This window comes from Apodemus sylvaticus, chromosome 2, assembly GCF_947179515.1.
Source record: "Apodemus sylvaticus chromosome 2, mApoSyl1.1, whole genome shotgun sequence".
Lineage (NCBI taxonomy): Eukaryota > Metazoa > Chordata > Mammalia > Rodentia > Muridae > Apodemus > Apodemus sylvaticus.
The window spans coordinates 17,931,573-17,951,374 of record NC_067473.1 but is presented as its reverse complement, the minus strand read 5'-3'; positions in this window follow the sequence as shown (position 1 = coordinate 17,951,374).

Below are 19,802 nucleotides of genomic sequence, written 5' to 3'. Positions count from 1 at the left end.
TTTTAGTTATCCTGGGTTTTTTGTTATTTCATATAAATTTGAGAATGGATCTTTCTAGCTCTATGAAGAATTGAGTTGGAATTTTGATGGGAATGCATTGAATCTGTAAAGTGCTTTTGGCAAGATGACCATTTTTACTATAATAGTCCTACCAATCCACGAGCATGGGAGATCTTTCCATCCTCTGGGGTTTTCTTCCATTTCTTTCTTCAGAGAATTAAAATTCTTGTCATACAGACCTTTTACTTGTTTGGTTAGAGTCACACAAAGATACTTTATATTGTTTGTGACTATTGTGAATGGTGTCATTTCCCTAATTTCTTTCTCGGGTGTTTTATCCTTTGAGAATAGGAAGGCTACTGGTTTGTTTGAGTTAATTTTATATCTGGCCACTTTGCTGAAGTTGTTTATCAGTCTGAGGAGTTCTCTGGTATAGTTTTTTGTGTGGCTTAACTATACTATCATATCATCTGCAAATAGTGGTGATTTGAATTCTTCCTTTCCAATATGTACCCTTTGATTTCCTTTTGTTGCCTAATTGCTCTAGTTAGAACTTCAAGTACCATATGAATAGATATGGAGAGAGGGGGCATCCTTGTCTAGTCCCTGATTTTAGTGGGATTGCTTCAAATTTCTTTCCATTTAGTTATACATTGGTTACTGGTTTGCTGTATGTTGCTTTTAGTATATTTAGGTATGGGCCTTGAAATACTGACCTTTGTAAGACTTTTTACATGAATAGATGCTGACTTTTGTCAGATGCTTTTTCATTATCTAATGAAATGACCATGTGTTTTTTTTCTTTGAGTTTGTTTATGGTCGTGGTGAATGGTCATTTTCACGTGTTCTTAGATTCAGTTGGCAAGAATTTTATTGAGTATTTTTGCATTGATATTCGTACGGGGAATTGGTCTGAAGTTCTCTTTCTTTGTTGGATCTTTGTGTGCTTTTGGTATCAGCGTAACTGTGGCTTCATAAAAGGAGTTGGGTAGTGTTCCTTCTGCTTCTATTTTGTGGAATAAATTGAAGAGTATGTGAAGAGTATTAGTATGTCAGGGCTTCTTTGAAGATCTGATAGAATTCTGCACTAAAACCATCTGGTCCTGTGCTTTTTTTGGTTGGGAGACTTTCAATGACTGCTTCTTTTTCTTTAGGAGTTATGGTACTGTTTAGATGGTTTATCTGATTCTGATTTAATTTTGGTATTTGGTATCTGTCTAGAAAATTGTCCATTTCATCCAGATTGTCCAGTTGTGTTGAGTATAGGCATTTGTATTAGGATCTGATGCTTTTTTTAAATTTCCTCAGTTTCTGTTAATATATCTCCCTTTTCACTTCTCATTTTGTTAATTTGGATACTGTCTCTGTAACCTCTGGTTAGTCTGACTAAGAGTTTATCTATCTTGTTGATTTTCTCAAAGAACCAGCTCCTGGTTTTATTGATTCTTTGTATAGTTGTTTCTCTTTCTACTTGATTGATTTCATACCTGAGTTTGATTTCCTGCCATCTACTCCTCTTGGGTATATTAGCTTCTTTCTGTTCTAGAGCTTTTATGTGTGCTGTTTAGCTGCTACTGTATCCTTTCTCCAGCTTCTTTGTGGAGGCACTCCAAGCTATGAGTTTTCCTCTTATCACTGCTTTCATTGTGTCCCATAAGTTTGGCTACATTGTACCTTCATTTTCATTAAATTCTAAAAAGTCTTTGATTTCTTTCCTTACTTCTTCAAGTATTGTTGAGAATTGCATTGTTCAGCTTCTATGTTTATATGGACTTTCTGTTCTTTTTGTTTCTATTGAAGACCACCCTTACTCCATAGTGATCCTATAGAAGGCATGGGATTACTTCAGTTTTCTTATATCTGTTGAGGTCTGTTTTGTGACGAATTATATGGTCAGTTTTGGAGAAGGTACCATGAGGTACTGAGAAGAAGGTATATTCTTTTGATCTAGGATGAAATGCTCTATAGATATCTGTTAAATACATTTGGTCCATAATTTCTGTCAGTTTCAATGTGTCTTTATTTAGTTTGTGTTTCTCTGATCTGTCCATTGATGAGATTAGGCTTTTGAAGTCACCTGTACTTATTGTGTGAGGTGCAATGTGTGCTTTGAGATTTAGTAAAGGTTTTTTTTTTTTTCACAATAGTTGGTGCCCTTGCATTTAGAGTATAGATGTTCAAAATTGAGAGTTCTTGGTAGATTTTTCCTTTGATGAGTATGAAGTATTCTTCCATGTCTTTTTTGATGACTTTTGGTTGAAAGTCATTTTTATCCCATATGAGAATGGGTACTCCAGCTTGTTTCCTGGGACTATTTGGTTAGAAAATTGTTTACCAGCTTTTACTCTGAAGTAGTGTTTGTCTTTGACACTGATGTGTGTTTCCTGTATACAGCAAAATGCTGGGTCCTGTTTATATATCCAGTTTGTTAGTCTATGTCTTTTTATTGGGGAATTGTGTCCACTGATTTTAAGAGATATTAAGGAATAGTGATTGTTGCTTTCTGTTATTTTTGATGTTATTTTTATGTTTATGTGGTTTTCTTTTTTTGGGTTTGTTGAAAGAAGATTACTTTCTTGCTTTTTCTAGGGTGTAGTTTCCCTCTTTGTGCTTTTCCATCTACTATTCTTTGCAGGGCTGTATAAATTTGGTTTTATCATAGAGTACCTTGGTTTCTCCATCTATGGTGATTGAGAGTTTTGCTGGGTATAGTAGTCTGGGCTGGCATTTGTGTTCTCTTAGGGTCTGTATGAGATCTGAGCAGGATTTTTTTCTTTCATGGTGAGAAGTCTGGTGTAATTCTGATAGGTCTTCTTTTATATATATGCCACTTGGCCTTTTTCCCTTACTGCTTTTAATATTCTTTGTTAATTGTATTTGGTGTTTTGATTATTATGTGACATGAGGAATTTCTGTTCTGGTTCAATCTGTTTGGAGTTCTGTAGGCTTCTTGTATGTTCATGTGCATCTCTCTCTTTAGGGTTAGGGAAGTTTTCTTCCATAATTTTCTTGAAGATATTTACTGGCCTTTTAAGTTGTAAATCTTCACTCTCTTCTTTACCTATAATCCTTAGGTTTGGTTTTCTCATTGTGTTTTGGATTTCTGGATATTTTGGGTTACAAGTTTTTTGCATTTTGCATTTTCTTTGACTGTTGAGTCAATGCTTTCTTTGGTATCTTCAGCACCTGAGATTCTTTCTTCTGTCTCTTGTATTCTGTTGTTGATATTTGCATCTATGACTCCTGATTTCTTTCCAAGATTTTCTATCCCAGAGTTGTGGCCCTTTGTGATTTCTTTTTTTTTTTTTTTTTTTTTTTTTTTTTTTAGTTTTGCACTTGATTTTTTTTAATTCGATATAATTTATTTACATTTCAAATGATTTCCCCTTTTCTAGCCCCCCCACTCCCCGAAAGTCCCGTAAGCCCCCTTCTCTTCCCCTGTCCTCCCATCCACCCCTTCCCACTTCCCCGTTCTGGTTTTGCTGAATACTGTTTCACTGAGTCTTTCCAGAACCAGGGGCCACTCCTCCTTTCTTCTTGTACCTCATTTGATGTGTGGATTATGTTTTGGGTATTCCAGTTTTCTAGGTTAATATCCACTTATTAGTGAGTGCATACCCTTTGTGATTTCTTTGTTGACTCTACACCCAGTTTTAGATTCTGGATGGCTTTGTTCAGTTCCTTCACTTGTTTGGTGGTATTTTCCTCTATTTCTTTAATGAACTTTTGTGTTTTCTCTTTAAGGGTTTCTGCCTGTTGACCCATGTTCTCCTGTATTTCTTTAAGGGATTTTTGTGTTTCCTTTTTAAGGGCTTCTAACTGTTGACTCATGTTCTCCTGTATTTCTTTAAGTGAGTTATTTATGTTCTTCTTGAAGTCCTCTATCACTGTCATGAGATGTGAGTTTAAACCCAGATCTTGCTTTTCTGCTGTGTTGGAGTATCCAGGACTTATTTTCTGGGAAAACTTGATTCAGATGGTCCCATATTGCCTTGGTTTCTGTTGGCAATGGTCTTGCATTTGCCTTTTGACATCTGGTTTTCTCTGGTGTTAGCTGGTTTTGCTGTCTCTGACTGAGGCAAAAACAGTTTTCAATGAAATAAAAAAATAAAACAAAACAAAACAAATTAAGTAAGAAGGAGGGGTAAACCAATGTTCTATCTGCGTCATTCTTCAGTTGTGCCTCAGTGCTCTGTGACCTAGGATATGTAAGCCAAGTCACCACCACCACCCCCAAAAGGAAGCACTAGCTCAAGGGTGAAATCAAAATAAAAGTGATAAAGGAAGTGGTTGGAAGTGTTGTGCCATTATAGGCTTTCTTAGCTTCAGGTTGGCAAAAGGCCAGTGTTGTCTTGGACTTCCTCTCTTGATTATACTTGGTAGTACAGGTGGCCAACTCATCACTTTGTATGATAACAGAAAAGAGGAGCCTTGGATTCCATACTGTATAGTCAGTGCACTCAAGCTTATAAAGGACACCTTCAATCCCTACCTGAAGAGCTAACTTTTTACTGGGAATTTGAGAAGTTAAGGATCTCCAGTTAACTTCAGTAGTATTAGAGAACACAAGAAATAGGTTTGGAATGTATGAAAAAAAGAAAACAATTCTAAATCTACAAAGACTAAAGATATAATAATCTCATTTTGGCAAATTAATATGGGAAGGACTATGAAGAAACAATGTCACAAGAAATCTTAAAGCAACATCCAAAAGAAAAAGAATTCACTTTAAATAGGGTCAAAATTCAGAACAGTATAATTAAATTTAAGATGAGTTGCTTTGTCAGTTCATAAATGAGCAGAATAAATGATATGAAAAAAATCACATTTAAAACTTAAAATGGGTAGAAATAAAATAAGGAAAGGTGAGAGCATGAGAGGACAAATTAACTTTGAAGTGAACAAGTATACTCTCAATTCACCAAGCTCAAGAAGGAGGACTTAAGTGACGGTGCTTCGGTTCCTCTAAGAAAAGGAACAAAATACTCACAGGGGCAGAGACTGAAGTAAAGGCCACCCAGAGATTGCCCTACCTGGGGATTCATCCTATAAACATTCAACAAACGCTGATACTACTGTGGATTACAAGAAGTGTATACCAAAATGAGCATGCCATAGTTGTCTCTGGAGGAGCCCTGCAGAGCCTTACAAATACAGAGGCAGATGCTAACAACCAGCTATTGGACTGGGCATGGGGTCCCCAATGGAGGAGCTTGAGGATGGCCCAGAGGAGCTGAAGGGGTTTATAGCCCCATGGGAAGAACAATGATTTTGGCCACTCAGACACCTCAAGACTCCCAGGGACTGAACCATCAACCAAGGGGCACACGTGGTTCCAGCCAAAAATGTGGCAGAGAAAGGCTTTGTTGGGCATCAATGGGAGGAGAGGTCCTTGGTCAGGTAAATGCTCAACAGAGGCTGAACAAAGGGAAACCGGGGGGGGGGGGTAAAGAGGGAGTGTGTTGGATGGAGAGGCACATGTGTGGAGGCAGGGGGAAGGAGGAAGGGGAGGGGTTGAGGTAATATCTTCACATTTGCTAAGGGCATACCACCAGCATGGAAAAAATACAAGATATCATTAAAAATCATGGAGGATATAATTAGAGATATGCATGTTAAATTCAAATGTGTATAATAAAACTTTAGAAATAAAACTGACATTTTTTCTAAAAAATAATAGGACTCAGAAAAATGTTCTTTTTCTTTCAAAGATCTGGACAATGGAAAGGATTGAGAAAATTTAGATATAATGGATGGAGCTGGAGAACATCATACTAAGTGAGGTAACCCATTCTCAAAAGATTAATCGTGGTGTGTACTTACTGATAAGTGAATATTAGCCTAGAAACTTTGAATACCCAAGACTTAATCCACATGTAAAATGATGTCCAAGAATAACGGAGGAGTGACCCCTGGTTCTGGAAAGACTCAGTGCAGCAGTATAGGGGAATACCAGAACAGGGAAGTGGGAAGGATGGATGGGGGAACAGGGGGAGGGAAGGGGGCTTATGGGACTTTCGGGGAGTTGGGAGCCAGGAAAGGGGAAATCGTTTGAAATGTAAATAAAGAATATATCAAATAAAAAAATAAAAAATAAATAAAATAAGGTGGTGACAGACAGTAGAAATTTAGTAATAATTGGAAGTGAGGAGTTCAGATTCACCTGCTATGAGTATCCTTGGTGCCTGGAGTATGTACCCCTCATCAATGAATTTTAGAGACTTATATTTGCATTTTCCTTTATCAATGTGTTCATCCCAAATCACAGTGTAGGAGATGCAACAGTGGTCAAGCAGGTCAATACCAATTAATCATTTGGAGTCTAGGTAATTGTTACTCCTCCAGGTCCATTTTCATGGCTCCCCCCACACACCCAGAAGAAGCAGGGCCAGCATGATACTCCAGTTCTCTGGGCATTAACACCTTCATTCCTATATTCCTAGAAATGCATGAGTGTTTTCTTTTCCTAGGTGTTCATATTTCTGGGAAGAACTGAGGGAACACTGGACAGTATATTTGCTGTGGCTTTACAGTGTCCTTTGGAGGATAGAAACAGTGGTCCAGGCATGAAAGGATTCCAGGTTAAGCAAATACTTACCATGTTAGAAGGCATGTTGGGTCTGCTACCCAAGAAAAACCTGTAGGCATTTTATTAGAATTTTAGACTCATGGGTGTCTATTCTTATCCAGTCTGAGAAATGTGCTTATTGAAAATTCATCTGCTTTCTTTCCTAGTATTACTATTGTCATATCCTTGTAACCACTTTTTATATTTCAGGGTTTGGCTGGAGGCTCTGCTACAACATCTAATGGTACCCATTGCTATAAGGAAGCCAAGGTCTCTAAGAGTCTCTCTTGCCTTCAGCTGTGATACACAGACCAAAAACTTTTCAGCACCATTGCTTGATATTCTATGTCCTTCTGCAGACCTAAACTAGTGAGTGTTCTGAAGATACATAGCATTGTCATTTAATAATGTTAAACATCTGAGATCTTTTCTACACTACCTATCATGGCAACTCAATGCTGTAGGCCTTCTATTTGTGCTGTTATTTCTTAATCTACATTGCAGTTTAGATCACTTGAACAATAACTGAAACAGGCATATATCAAACAAGCATCACAATTCCTTTAGATAGGTTCACTCACTCTTACCATGCCATGTTGTGTGTCACCATTAACCACATGCTGTGCATTAACCACAATGATAATGCTGGAGTACAGTAGTGGGGATGAGCAGTATGGACAGGAAAATGAGTCAATGATGGTGAGAGACTTGCATATTGACCATTAGCACTGGGTAATTCTTGCTTTTAGTGAAAAAAAAATTTACCATTTCTTTAGGGCCATACATTCTAGAGGAATTGAGAATGACTAAAATCTTAACATACTTCTCTTATATGAATTTATAAAATGCTGTTTCAAAGTCTCAGGTTTTCCAATAGTATGGTGAGATTAACCTTCTGAAGTTCAGTACCCAATACTTATCTTAGGCTTTACATAATTGATTAAATTATTTATTTTCTGTAACCATAATATACTTGGTAAGACCTGATAAATGATCAAAGAGGCTTTCTAGCTTTATAGACGACGTTTTAAAATGTTTGTTATGTATCTTGAACATTTTATTATCTTTCTCAATGGTATTACTGCAGTTAGGCAAAAAACAAGTTAAGCGTACAGCACTTGTAATTTCCCTTGGTAAATTTTAAGTGGCTGATATTCCTGCCAGCTAATGGACTAACTTTATGGGTATTCTAGTAAAATTCAAAGAGGAAGCATCAGAAATCAGGATGCCAAGTTCTGTTTGTGCTCCAACTATGATACAGGATGATGGGGCTGCAGAAGGACATCAGAAGTGACCCAGCTGTGAAATGTCAATTTATTGATGTCTATTTGTATCCTTCGACTCTGTGATGAATAGTAAAGGGTTTTTGTAAAAATCATTATTTTAAATGTACATTATTATTTTTTAATTTTTAAAAAAATCTGGGTTAGTATTTTCATGCATATCCATGAATAAACCAACCAACAACTTAAAACACAAACAAACAAAGCGCAAACATTCCAAGGTATTAACACATTCTACTAGACTGTCAACCAGAGGGTAATAAAACCTTCCAAGGCAGACATGGGCGTTTTTATGCAATTGTCCTCTCTTGACTACTTAGAAGGGTGGTCAGTTCAGGCATCCTGAATATACAGAAGCTAGAAAGAGAAGTCAAGGGTGGGTGCATCACAGATATTGCAGTCCTGCTGAAGTTTCCAAAGAGAAACAGACCTAATAGGAAGATTTTATTCACTCACATCTGCCTGCCCCTTGCCTATAAATTCTCCCAAAGGTAAGGATCAAAAATGTGATCAGTTAAGGCTTAAACTTTAGACATTGTTGACATAGTTTTGCAGTAAATTCTTAGTTGGAATGAGGCGTGTTGAAAGAACATCTGATGTTTTGGCTGAGTCATTGCTTTCAAACAGCACATGATCTTTGCTGCTGCTTACAGGGACCTTTAAAACGGGTCATAGACTTTTATTTTCTTCTGCCTGCATGTGGATAATTGAATTGCAGTTTGCTAACTGAGACAACATTAGTTGGCTCCAAGTGTACCATTTTGATATTTTAAAGGAATCTTGGGTTTCTTCAACCATTGAAAAATGGGATTTTTAAAGGCACAAGGTTTCCAGACAGTGTATTTTTAGACAGATAAATTATTGTAATGTGTGTGTTAGAATTATGTCTGTAAAAACCTTCAGTAGTACCTAAATGAATTTTGTCTATTATTTTCCATAGTCTTGAGGGTGCATTGGGGAACACTATTTCATTAATAGTAATATAGCAGTAATAAAAACTACTGAACACATACCATGCTCATGCATTGCTTTGAATATATTACCTCATTTGTTCTTATTAGATAGTAGTGCAACCTGAGGCTCAGATAATTTGATAATGGACACATGGTTATTCAAGTGAGGAAGGATATGGTGCCAGGAGTGAACCAGCATGTCTGTCTGTAAATTAAGCGCTCTTTGCTATTGTACTAAAATGCCCCTTCCACAATCCCAGTGTCCCTCTAAGGTCTTACATTAAAAAGAGAATCTGACATATAAGTGTGCCAAGATTCATGTTACAGAATTGTTTTTGACTTAAATGAAATTGTAATTCTGAAGAGTGTTTATCAAAAACAACTATATAAAAGTAATTAGAATCCATGAGTGGTAAGATACTTGTAGCACTTGAGAGGGTGAGGCAGGTGGATTGCACAATTGATGCTATCTTAGGCTACAGATAAGATCCTGTGTGTACTGATTCCCCCAGATTTCCTTTTGTTGCTGAGAATAGTTTTAGCTATCCTGGGTTTTTTGTTGTTCCAGATGAATTTGATAATTGCTCTTTCTAACTCTGTGAAGAATTGAGTTGGGATTTTGATGGGTATTGCATTGAATCTGTATAGTGCTTTAGGCAAAATGGCCATTTTAACTATATTGATTCTGCCGATCCATGAGCATGGGAGGTTTTCCCATTTTTTGAGGTCTTCTTCCATTTCCTTCTTCAGAGTCTTGAAGTTCTTGTCATACAGATCTTTCACATGTTTGGTAAGAGTCACCCCAAGATACTTTATACTGTTTGTGGCTATTGTGAAGGGGGTCATTTCCCTAATTTCTTTCTCAGCCTGCTTATCCTTTGAGTATAGGGAGGCCTATCCCTGACCTCAAGCAATACTACAGAGCAATAGTGTTAAAAACTGCATGGTATTGGTACAGTGACAGGCAGGAGGATCAATGGAACAGGATTGAAGATCCAGAAATGAACCCACACACCTATGGCCACTTGATCCTCGACAAAGAGGCTGAAAACATCCAATGGAAAAAAGATAGCCTTTTCAACAAATGGTGCTGGTTCAACTGGAGGTCAACATGCAGAAGAATGCGAATTGATCCATCCTTGTCTCCTTGTACTAAGCTCAAATCCAAATGGATCAAGGACCTCCACATAAAGCCAGACACTCTGAAGCTAATAGAAAAAAAACTGGGGAAGACCCTTGAGGACATCGGTACAGGGAGAAAGTTTCTGAACAGAACACCAATAGCGTATGCTCTAAGAGCAAGAATTGACAAATGGGACCTCATAAAATTACAAAGTTTCTGTAAGGCAAAGGACACCATCAAGAGGACAAATCGGCAACCAACAAATTGGGAAAAGATCTTCACCAATCCTACATCAGATAGAGGGCTAATATCCAATATATATAAAGAACTCAAGAAGTTAGACTCCAGAAAACCAAACAACCCTATTAAAAAATGGGGTACAGAGTTAAACAAAGAATTCTCACCTGAAGAACTTCGGATGGCGGAGAAGCATCTTAAAAAATGCTCAACTTCATTAGTCATTAGGGAAATGCAAATCAAAACAACCCTAAGATTTCATCTTACACCAGTCAGAATGGCTAAGATTAAAAATTCAGGAGACAGCAGGTGTTGGAGAGGGTGTGGAGAAAGAGGAACACTCCTCCACTGCTGGTGGGGTTGCAAATTGGTACAACCACTCTGGAAATCAGTCTGGCGGTTCCTCCGAAAACTGGGCACCTTACTTCCAGAAGATCCTGCTATACCACTCCTGGGCATATACCCAGAAGACTCCCCACCATGTAATAAGGATACATGTTCTACTATGTTCATAGCAGCCCTATTTGTAATTGCCAGATGCTGGAAAGAACCCAGGTATCCCTCAACAGAAGAGTGGATGCAAAAAATGTGGTATATCTACACAATGGAGTACTATTCAGCCATTAGAAACAATGAATTCATGAAATTCTTAGGCAAATGGATGGAGCTAGAGAATATCATACTAAGTGAGGTAACCCAGACTCAAAAGGTGAATCATGGTATGCACTCACTAATAAGTGGATATTAACCTAGAAAACTGGAATACCCAAAACATAATCCACACATCAAATGAGGTACAAGAAGAAAGGAGGAGTGGCCCCTGGTTCTGGAAAGACTCAGTGAAACAGTATTCAGCAAAACCAGAACGGGGAAGTGGGAAGGGGTGGGTGGGAGGACAGGGGAAGAGAAGGGGGCTTGCGGGACTTTCGGGGAGTGGGGGGGCTAGAAAAGGGGAAATCATTTGAAATGTAAATAAATTATATCGAAAAAAAAAAAAAAGATCCTGTGTGTAGGAACTAGGCTGTTTTCATCAGGTGGAAAGTTTGTTTGATCTGTTTTGCAATTCTTTCATGCCACTCTAGCCCCAAAGTAAGATGATAATTCTTTTGCAAATGGGTGAAATATTTTTTAATTATCTGTTATGATTTTCTTTTCACTCATTATTTTGTAGTATCCTTCTTTATCTATTTTAATTAGTTTTGGTTTGAAGATTCATTTTTGTTAGGTCCTAAAAGGGCTACACCAGCTTGTTTCTTAGGTCCATTTGCTTGGAATTTCTTTTTCCAACCTTTTACTTTGAGGTAATGTTTACCCTTTATACTGAGTAACATTTCTTTTATGCAGCAGAAGGATGTTGGATTAATAAATGGTTGATAACTCAGATTTATCTATAAACACTAGGGAAAAGGATCCAAAGTCTCTGAAGAGTTTCACAGAACTATAGATGACTCAGAAGTTATGAATAATATCAATAAGAGATGAGACTATTTCATTAATATAAGAAAATTTGTTGCTTTTTTTGGTTAAAAGTAGACAGGTAACAAAAGAAATATGCTTGACGATGCAAATATAATCATGTAAAATTAGAGAGCACAATAGTTGATGAAGAAATTAGGAGGCACATTTCCAAAGTCAGCTGTGGCACATCGAAGGTTTCCTGTAAGCCTTACATGAAGTAACCTGATTCAATCATTTCTTTTCCCCCCAGTGACTTTATGTACCCAAAATGCACTGCAAATAGTGTTAAGTTATAGAACGATGCCCCTTCTTTCCAGAAAGATATCAGAACATTCATCTGTGAATGTCAGAAAGCAGGCAGCTTCCTGAAAAGCTGCGGGTTTGCCTGGCAGTGCCCTGACAAGTTCCTTAGCCGTCTCATTCCATCTCACTGACATGCCTCTGATTTCCTCCGAGACTACAGGAAGCCTTTCATCAATCAGACCTTGATCCCAGCCTAGGTCTCTCCTCTGCTGCCTCTACCCTGTGCCCTGACACTTATATTGGAATTGGAGTCAACTTGAAGAAACATTTTACCAAGGAGAGTTACTTATTTATGTCCAGAGAAGGAGGGAAAAATGCTGACACTTTTATTTCACAAACCTCTGAAAATGAAAGGAAGTATGTGTAGAAATTGTGAGAGTTGAGATGTGGGAGGTTAAACATGTATGAGTGGTCTGCGAGGAGCCGTAGCTTTCCATGGGCACCCTGGCGACTCAGCCAGCCAGCATAGGAAATCCTGGTGTCCTTTCTAGAAAGCACTTTCCTTTCCCTTTAATGTTCTTGCAGAACGACCAACACCTGGGTCACAGGGAGGCCAAGAGCTGCTGCTTGTATCCTATGCCAGCCTGCCTTTCTCTTCTCCACAGGGTTCTGTGTGCAAGGCAAACGTCTTGCTCCATTCTTGCCTCAAAGATCTTAGAGTTCTATTTTAAAGGGAAGTTTACATTTGCTTTCTTGAGGACTTACAATAGAATATTAGAGGCCTAGTCCCAGGAAATGAGTTGCATAGGTCCTTGCCTGCTGTTTGATATTTTTCTTAATTTATTCCTCTTCAGAAGATTCCAAATCTCTCCTCTGAGTGCTAAGTGTGTGTTTGTGCCAACATCTTGCGATCACTGATCCTGGAGCTGCCGTCACATGTCTGTGACTGATGAAGCAGACATGGTTCAAAGCTCTCTGCAACAATAATCCATCCCAAATACTGTGGTGTTAAGTATGCAGCTTCAGTGCATGCAAATGTGCAGAGTGGCAGATGCTCTTTGACTTTGCCTGTGGGTCAACTGCTGCACTTTATATAGAGATGGCACTAGTTTACTTTTGTAACACTGTGGATGTTGTAATCTTGTTTCCTAAATGTTTAGGGGAAAAAATAAAAATCAAAACCTAGAATGGTTGTGTACCGATGCTCCAGACACTACTGAAGAGAAAGATTACATGACTGTTTTGATGACAGGATAAAGTTCATATATGCTTTGAGTAGAAAGAAATAGTTAGAATACTTTTGATTGTAAGGGTATTAATGAGGAAACAAAACCTGTATGAAAACAATCTCACAGAGAGAGTAAAAAGAAATGTCAATATATCCAAAGTTTCTGTCATATAAAGGCTTGATGGACAGTTGAAAGAGACTGCTATTGTATTAGATCGGAAATGCCACGTTAATAAACTCACATGATCATACTGCTTCTGTGATTAATCTGTGGCAATATATTTACATGGGTATGCAAAATTGAACTTACATTTTCTTTTACTGGACTGTGAAAGTGTATTTACATTTATTTTATGACTCTAGGTTTAAGGTTGCTGAAGGTTTTCAACCTGAACTTGAGCCTTTGAACTTGAACAACTGTTAAGTTCTTGTGCTTTCCTCTCCCTTCTTCCAATATTTATTACTGTTATTGCTGCTGCTGCTGTTGGTGTATAGATGTGTGTGTGTGTGCTGATGGGTGTGCATGTTCGTTTACAAGGGCATAATTATGCATTTGCCTGCAGGCCAGAGGCTGATGATGTCAGCAGCTCATTTAGTTCTCTCTCTCTCTCTCTCTCTCTCTCTCTCTCTCTCTCTCTCTCTCTCTCCCTCCCTCCCTCCCTCCCTCCCTCCTTCCTTTCCTCTCTCTCTCTCTCTCTCTCTCTCTCTCTCTCTCCCTCCCTCCCTCCTTCCTTTCTTCCCTCTCTCTCTCTCTCCCTCCCTCCCTCCATCCATCCATCCCCCTTTCCTCCCCCTCCCCCCTCTCTCCACCAGGTCGTCTATTGTACTTATAGCTCACTCTTTTGGTTAAACTGGCCTCCACATCTCTCCACCTCTTCAGCAATGGGATTACAAATGCATAATTACTTCACCCAGCTGGTTATGTGGATGCTAGGGATTTCACATCTTTATCCATGAGCTGCAAGCACTGTGTCCACTGAACTCTTTTCCAGCCTCAAGTTGTGCTATTATTAAATTGGTTAATTTAGTTTAGTAATTTTGCCTTCATCACCATCCCCATGAATACAGGAGTGAACTTTTAAATGCATTCTTGAATCATTGTTTTACTTTTAAAAAATGCTTGGATAAAGCTTGTGTATTCTCTAAAGGACTTTATCCTTTCTAAATCTATTTTGACTTAATTTTTCATGCATTTTTTATATCCAGAAATAATTGTATCAGTACTTTGAATTCTGTGTAGAGTACCAGTTTGCAATTTCTTTTCTTTATTCCTTTTTTCTTTTGTCTGATTTGATATTTATGTTGCAATGTGTTTAACAATATTCTATAGGATTTTGGCAGGAGGTCTCTATTTTAATAATTTTACATTTCTGTGTTCAATTTAAGAATAACTATCTTGCATGATTTAAATTTTAATGGTCCCATATTTTTGTCCATATAGTAGCTTTTTAATTTTGGTTGATTAATTTGTTAGTTTAGGTAAAATGTGAGGGATTGTTATTTCTCATATTTTACATTTCTTTGGATGCTATATAACATTAATTTTCTCCCTTTGAATTACCTAATTCTTACAAAGTATATTTCAGTTTCTTTTGATCAAAATTTTCCCTAGATAATATCTGCTTAGGCCTTTAGTTGTTTGGATTTTTATGTGTATTTTACGTGAGATTCTCCTATTAAATATCCTTTTTTAGATAATTGTCTAAAATGGATCTGTCTCTAAATACTTACCTGGGTGCTTGTCTCTTTAAGAGATTACTTTGAAGTTCCTTTCTGCAGAGTGTTGTATTATCTGCTTCATTTTTTTTGTCTCTATCATCAAATTTATTGTAGATTTAGTCTTTGCAGTGGTGGTTTCCAGCTCACCCTCAGGCTCCTTGGTATCCCTCTGAATTTCTTGAAGATTTTCATTGTGTTTGCTTGCCACAGTCTCTGAGATGAATAAAGAGAGGTTGGAATGTACAATACAGCTACATTACTTACAGTCACTGTGTTTTCTCTGGAGCAATTTAAATCTAGGTGTAAGGTAATGTTGATGCTATGGTTGTGCCAGACATAAATATGTTCATAAATATGCACTCCATGTTTCTATGAAGATACTCAGAGGTCTTTTGTTTCTGTTTTTATTTTTTTGTTTCCTCTCTGTACTGGTTCCCTTCACTGTTGGCTTCCTGACGGTCACTGCTAACGTTTTTCTATCTGTTTCTTTGATAAGGTGGTAGAGGCCCTAATTCAGCAGCTGATGCATCTACTTCCAGACAGTTCTATTTTGCTTTCTCTGTCTTAAAGCACTGATCTTGCGAAAAGAATGCACATGCAGGTCCTACCTTACTCTGGTTTATGACACCTGACTCACTTACACAAGTGAGAAAAGTTCTACTTCTTTGTTGACCAATGCTAATTAAAATGTGACTTTTGCTAGGATCAGAAACTCTTCAACTTCTCTGGTTCCTTAACCGCCAGTTATTCTTTTCATCTTCCTGAGCGAGTGACCCAGTTTCTTTCTGCCTAGCTCCTTGCTTTCCCTGCATTGTTAGATTCATGCAGCCTTGCTCAGTGACACTAATGCTCTGACTTTAAAAATTACTTTCATAAGTTTTCACAGTCACAGCTATATGTTTGGCCTATCCACAATTTTGCCACACCTTTTTCCACCATATATGATGGATGGCTGCTTTTCTATACATCTGTGCATCTAACATACAGTTAATCAAATAACTGATTAACTCTACATCAGTTAGGCCATTTTCACAGTGTGAAACAGTTCTGCAAATTACCACCCATTGAACAAATTAGGGTTTCAGCTTCTACTTATGAATAAGGTGTCATTGGAACACAACTATTTAGTCTTTTATCCATTGTAGCCTAATGAGAACCATAGAGTCATCAAAGCACAAAATATTTTTAATGTTGCTCTTAAATTAAAAAGACTACTAGGCACTGCTGAAAACTAATAGTATATATACTCTTTTGTTTAAAAAAGTACAAACAATACAAAATTTTCAGGATTTTCAAACCAACAAAGTCTTTAATTTAAAAAGTCTTAAGATATTGGACTGATATAATCATATTTGCAGCCATTTAACATTCAATATCACTGGACTTCTGAAAAGTTCCCTGAATATGGATTATGGAACCCCAACTTTTTTTTCAGGTGTTTTGAACAATTTTGGAATTACTCACTGTCAGCCATGTATAGAAAAAAAACCTTAAGCAATGGATAGTTGGTGATCTTAATATATTACCTCTCTCTCTCTCTCTCTCTCTCTCTCTCTCTCTCTCTCTTCTGCTTCTTTCTTTCTTTCCTTCCTTCTTTCTTTCTTTCTTTCCTTCCTTCCTTCCTTCCTTCCTTCCTTCCTTCCTTCTTCCTTCCTTTTTTCTTCCTTCCTTCCTTCCTTCCTTTCTTTCTTTCTTTCTTTCTTTCTTTCTTTCTTTCTTTCTTTCTTTCTTTCTTTCTTTCTTTCTTTCTTTCTTTCTTTCTTTCTTTCTTTCTTTCTTTGTATTTATGGGCATGTGCATGTGTGTGTGTGTGGTTGTTTCTCTGTTTGTAACCACTGGCATGCTCTACCCATTGTGGTCAGTAGATGACAACAGTTCTTCCCTGAAGTCGGAGTTTCAGGTGGTTGGTAGCAGCATGAAATAAGTGCTGGGAACCAAACCCAGGTCATCTGTACAATAAGTATTCTAAACCATTGAACTGTCATCTCACCAGCATCACTCTCAATCATCTTGAAATGGCAAAAATGCCCACCACTGTTATTTGTAGCCTACTGATGATGATGGGCAACACCACAATACTATCATTCTTGCAAGAGAAACTGAGAAATGGATAAACAGTGTGGCCCATCATGATTTTTCTTGGATTCCTTGAAAGGCAGATGCTCTGGAAAAGTTCCTTTCTTTCTGTGGTTTCTGGTCGTCTGTAATTATTGCCTGAGAAGAGTGGTTGTACCTGATGATGTGATCGGCTGTGCATCCCAACTTTTGCTTGTTAGGTGATTTTAAAACAATGCTATTCAATTGTGACACTCAAAAATAAGTGAAATCTAGATGTTATGCTTCATTCATATTCATTCACTTTATCTGTGGTTGCATGCACTATTCAAGGTATCTTAAATATTGAATAATGTCTGATATGTAGCAGGGGTCCTGATACTGTAAAAAGAGTATAATTTTGCATCATCTTTTTTTTGAAACCATAACACCATAGTACCTCAAGAGCAAACTCAAATAGCTCCAGTTGAAAAACTGAGCCAGTACTGAAATTAAGGAGGAACTAAATCAAAGTAAATCTAGAATTTTACAACAGTAAGAAGAAGAAAATTATGAAAATGAGAAAAGATGAACCCAGAACGGAAAAAAACATTAAAACAACCATAAAAAGAGGTCTTTCATTAAGGCTGGGTAAAAAACTAATTCTCTTCCCTAGCTGCAAAAGAGAAAATATACATTGGTATATACTACATTCATAATTTTGTACATATTAATATTAATTATGCTCAATGTAACAATATTTTCTATAGCACCAAAGGTGATATCACAATATGTTATTTTAGATTGTTACAAGTACAACAAAAACTTATTTTTAAAGGGAAGCTATTGAGTTATTTAGATCAAAGCTATTTTTTTATTATTTGAGAATTCCATACATATTGTAATGAATTTCGATTAAATCAACTACCTTTTCCTCTTCTCCACTTCCTCCCCTATTTTATCTCCATCTTTCCTCTCCCCTCATGTGCTCTCATTGAAACAAATGAAAACACAAGGAAAAACACTACACCTTTATGTGCTTGAGTTTAAGGCTGGCTGCTCTGAGTATTCTCTTAGGGTTTGCACCCTTGTCGAAAGCTAATCATTGAATCCTAGAAAAATATCAATTGTCGATAGCTTCTCAGCCAGTGCTGGAAATTTATAATTCCTCCATGTTGGGATTTTTGATCTGTTTGCTCTTGTACAGATAAAAGTTTTTTCTTTCTTTTTCAGAAAGTGACCAGGAAAAGACTCTCTCCCAAAGATACTCCAAACAGATTATATCAGGAAACAAAGAACTACATTTAGTAAGGACCTAACAATTGTTTTTAGCAAAGTGAGGGTGTGTCCAAAGTTCTTGCAATAAGAATATATTTGGCACTCTACTCAATAGCAAGATATCAAACGAATGCATATGTGGGTGCCAAAAAAACTCAGGATATGAATCAAGTCAGTGATAGAGCAAATGAGGAAATTGTTTAATTGTCACCAAGATAGAAAATTTGCCAAAGGAATGCAATATTTGAAGTAGAGCAGGAAAAATACTTGGCTTTGTTTAAAATGATATTTTATTGTCCTATGAATAATATAGGAGGGCATTAGAGTGCATTAAATTATCTACCTAATAACAAACAATATATCTATCAAGAAGAGAGTAGAAGTTCAGGAAAGAATCAGATTACTATGAGCTGCGTCATTGTGTAGGATACTACTTCATCTTATTCAGAAGTATACCATTCATGGGTAATAATGTAGCATGAATAGGCATTTAATATCACAAAGAAAGGCATTCTGGAACCTAGAATAGTGGTTATAGTGTATGAAGTCTTCCGTGGCATGAACAAATATGTGAATGACTGAGAGACTGAATAAGTAAATGTCGTACAATTAACCTTTTCATAATTAATGATAAAATTATCATGTCTTTGCCTACCTGCAATTAAAATTATTAATGTATTATTCATCTTTCTCAGTCTGCATTTTTGTCTTTTTTCTGGCTTAATCTTGTTTTTCAGAAAGGCTATAACACATTTTCATAGGAATTAATCTTCATAGGTTTGAAAATCACTACACTTAAGTAATTTTTCTTTATCTTACTATATGTAATGATCACAAAATTTTCAAAATTATTCTGAAGAACTCTATTGTAAGGAGTTCACACAAATACCATAATATGAAATTTATGAAAGGTTTCCTTTTCTTTTTATGGACTTGCAGATCACCATGGTGTATTCCTTGAAATAATGTAGAAAACCAAAGTTTAAGTCTACCCACAGAAACATAATAAACTTAATTAGTTAAAAGAGTCACTCAGAGGTGAATTATATTAACAGTATTTACTATGCATCCAAGAAATTATTCTTTTAAATTGGTACAGAAAAACCACTCCTGTTGAAAGTTTCTTCTCTGTATATTATAATTTTACTTATTTATAATTACTCAAAATTATCTATAATTAATGTAAATTTTCTCCTCTGCTTAACATCTTATTTGTCATTGAATACTTTGCTATACTCTTCAAAAAGCAGTATTGTAAAGTTACATTGTGGAGATATGTAGATACAAAAAGGTAGAAGAATTGCTTGTTTCTTCCATTGTAATTGGTGTTTCCCCTGGATTTAATAATAAAATTCCACTTTGTAGTTCAGTGCCCATGAGAATATAAGGTTTGTTTCAAAGAGAGAATAATATTTTTTCGCCTAGGTTTTGCTTTTTCTACTCTTTAAAGATATCAGGTCACTGGAGACCTATTGGCATGAAACTGATCCTGGTCCTTAAATTAATATAAAGCAGATATAGAAAATTGATGAATTAACATTATTTTAATTATACTTCCCTCATTGACTCAAATGTCACCTGGGACCATGTTCTGTGTGGCCAAGCTAACCTTATCTTGATTTTAGAAAGAGGAATTCTTTTTTTTCCAGAGAAAAATATAAATAAAAGTACTGAAACT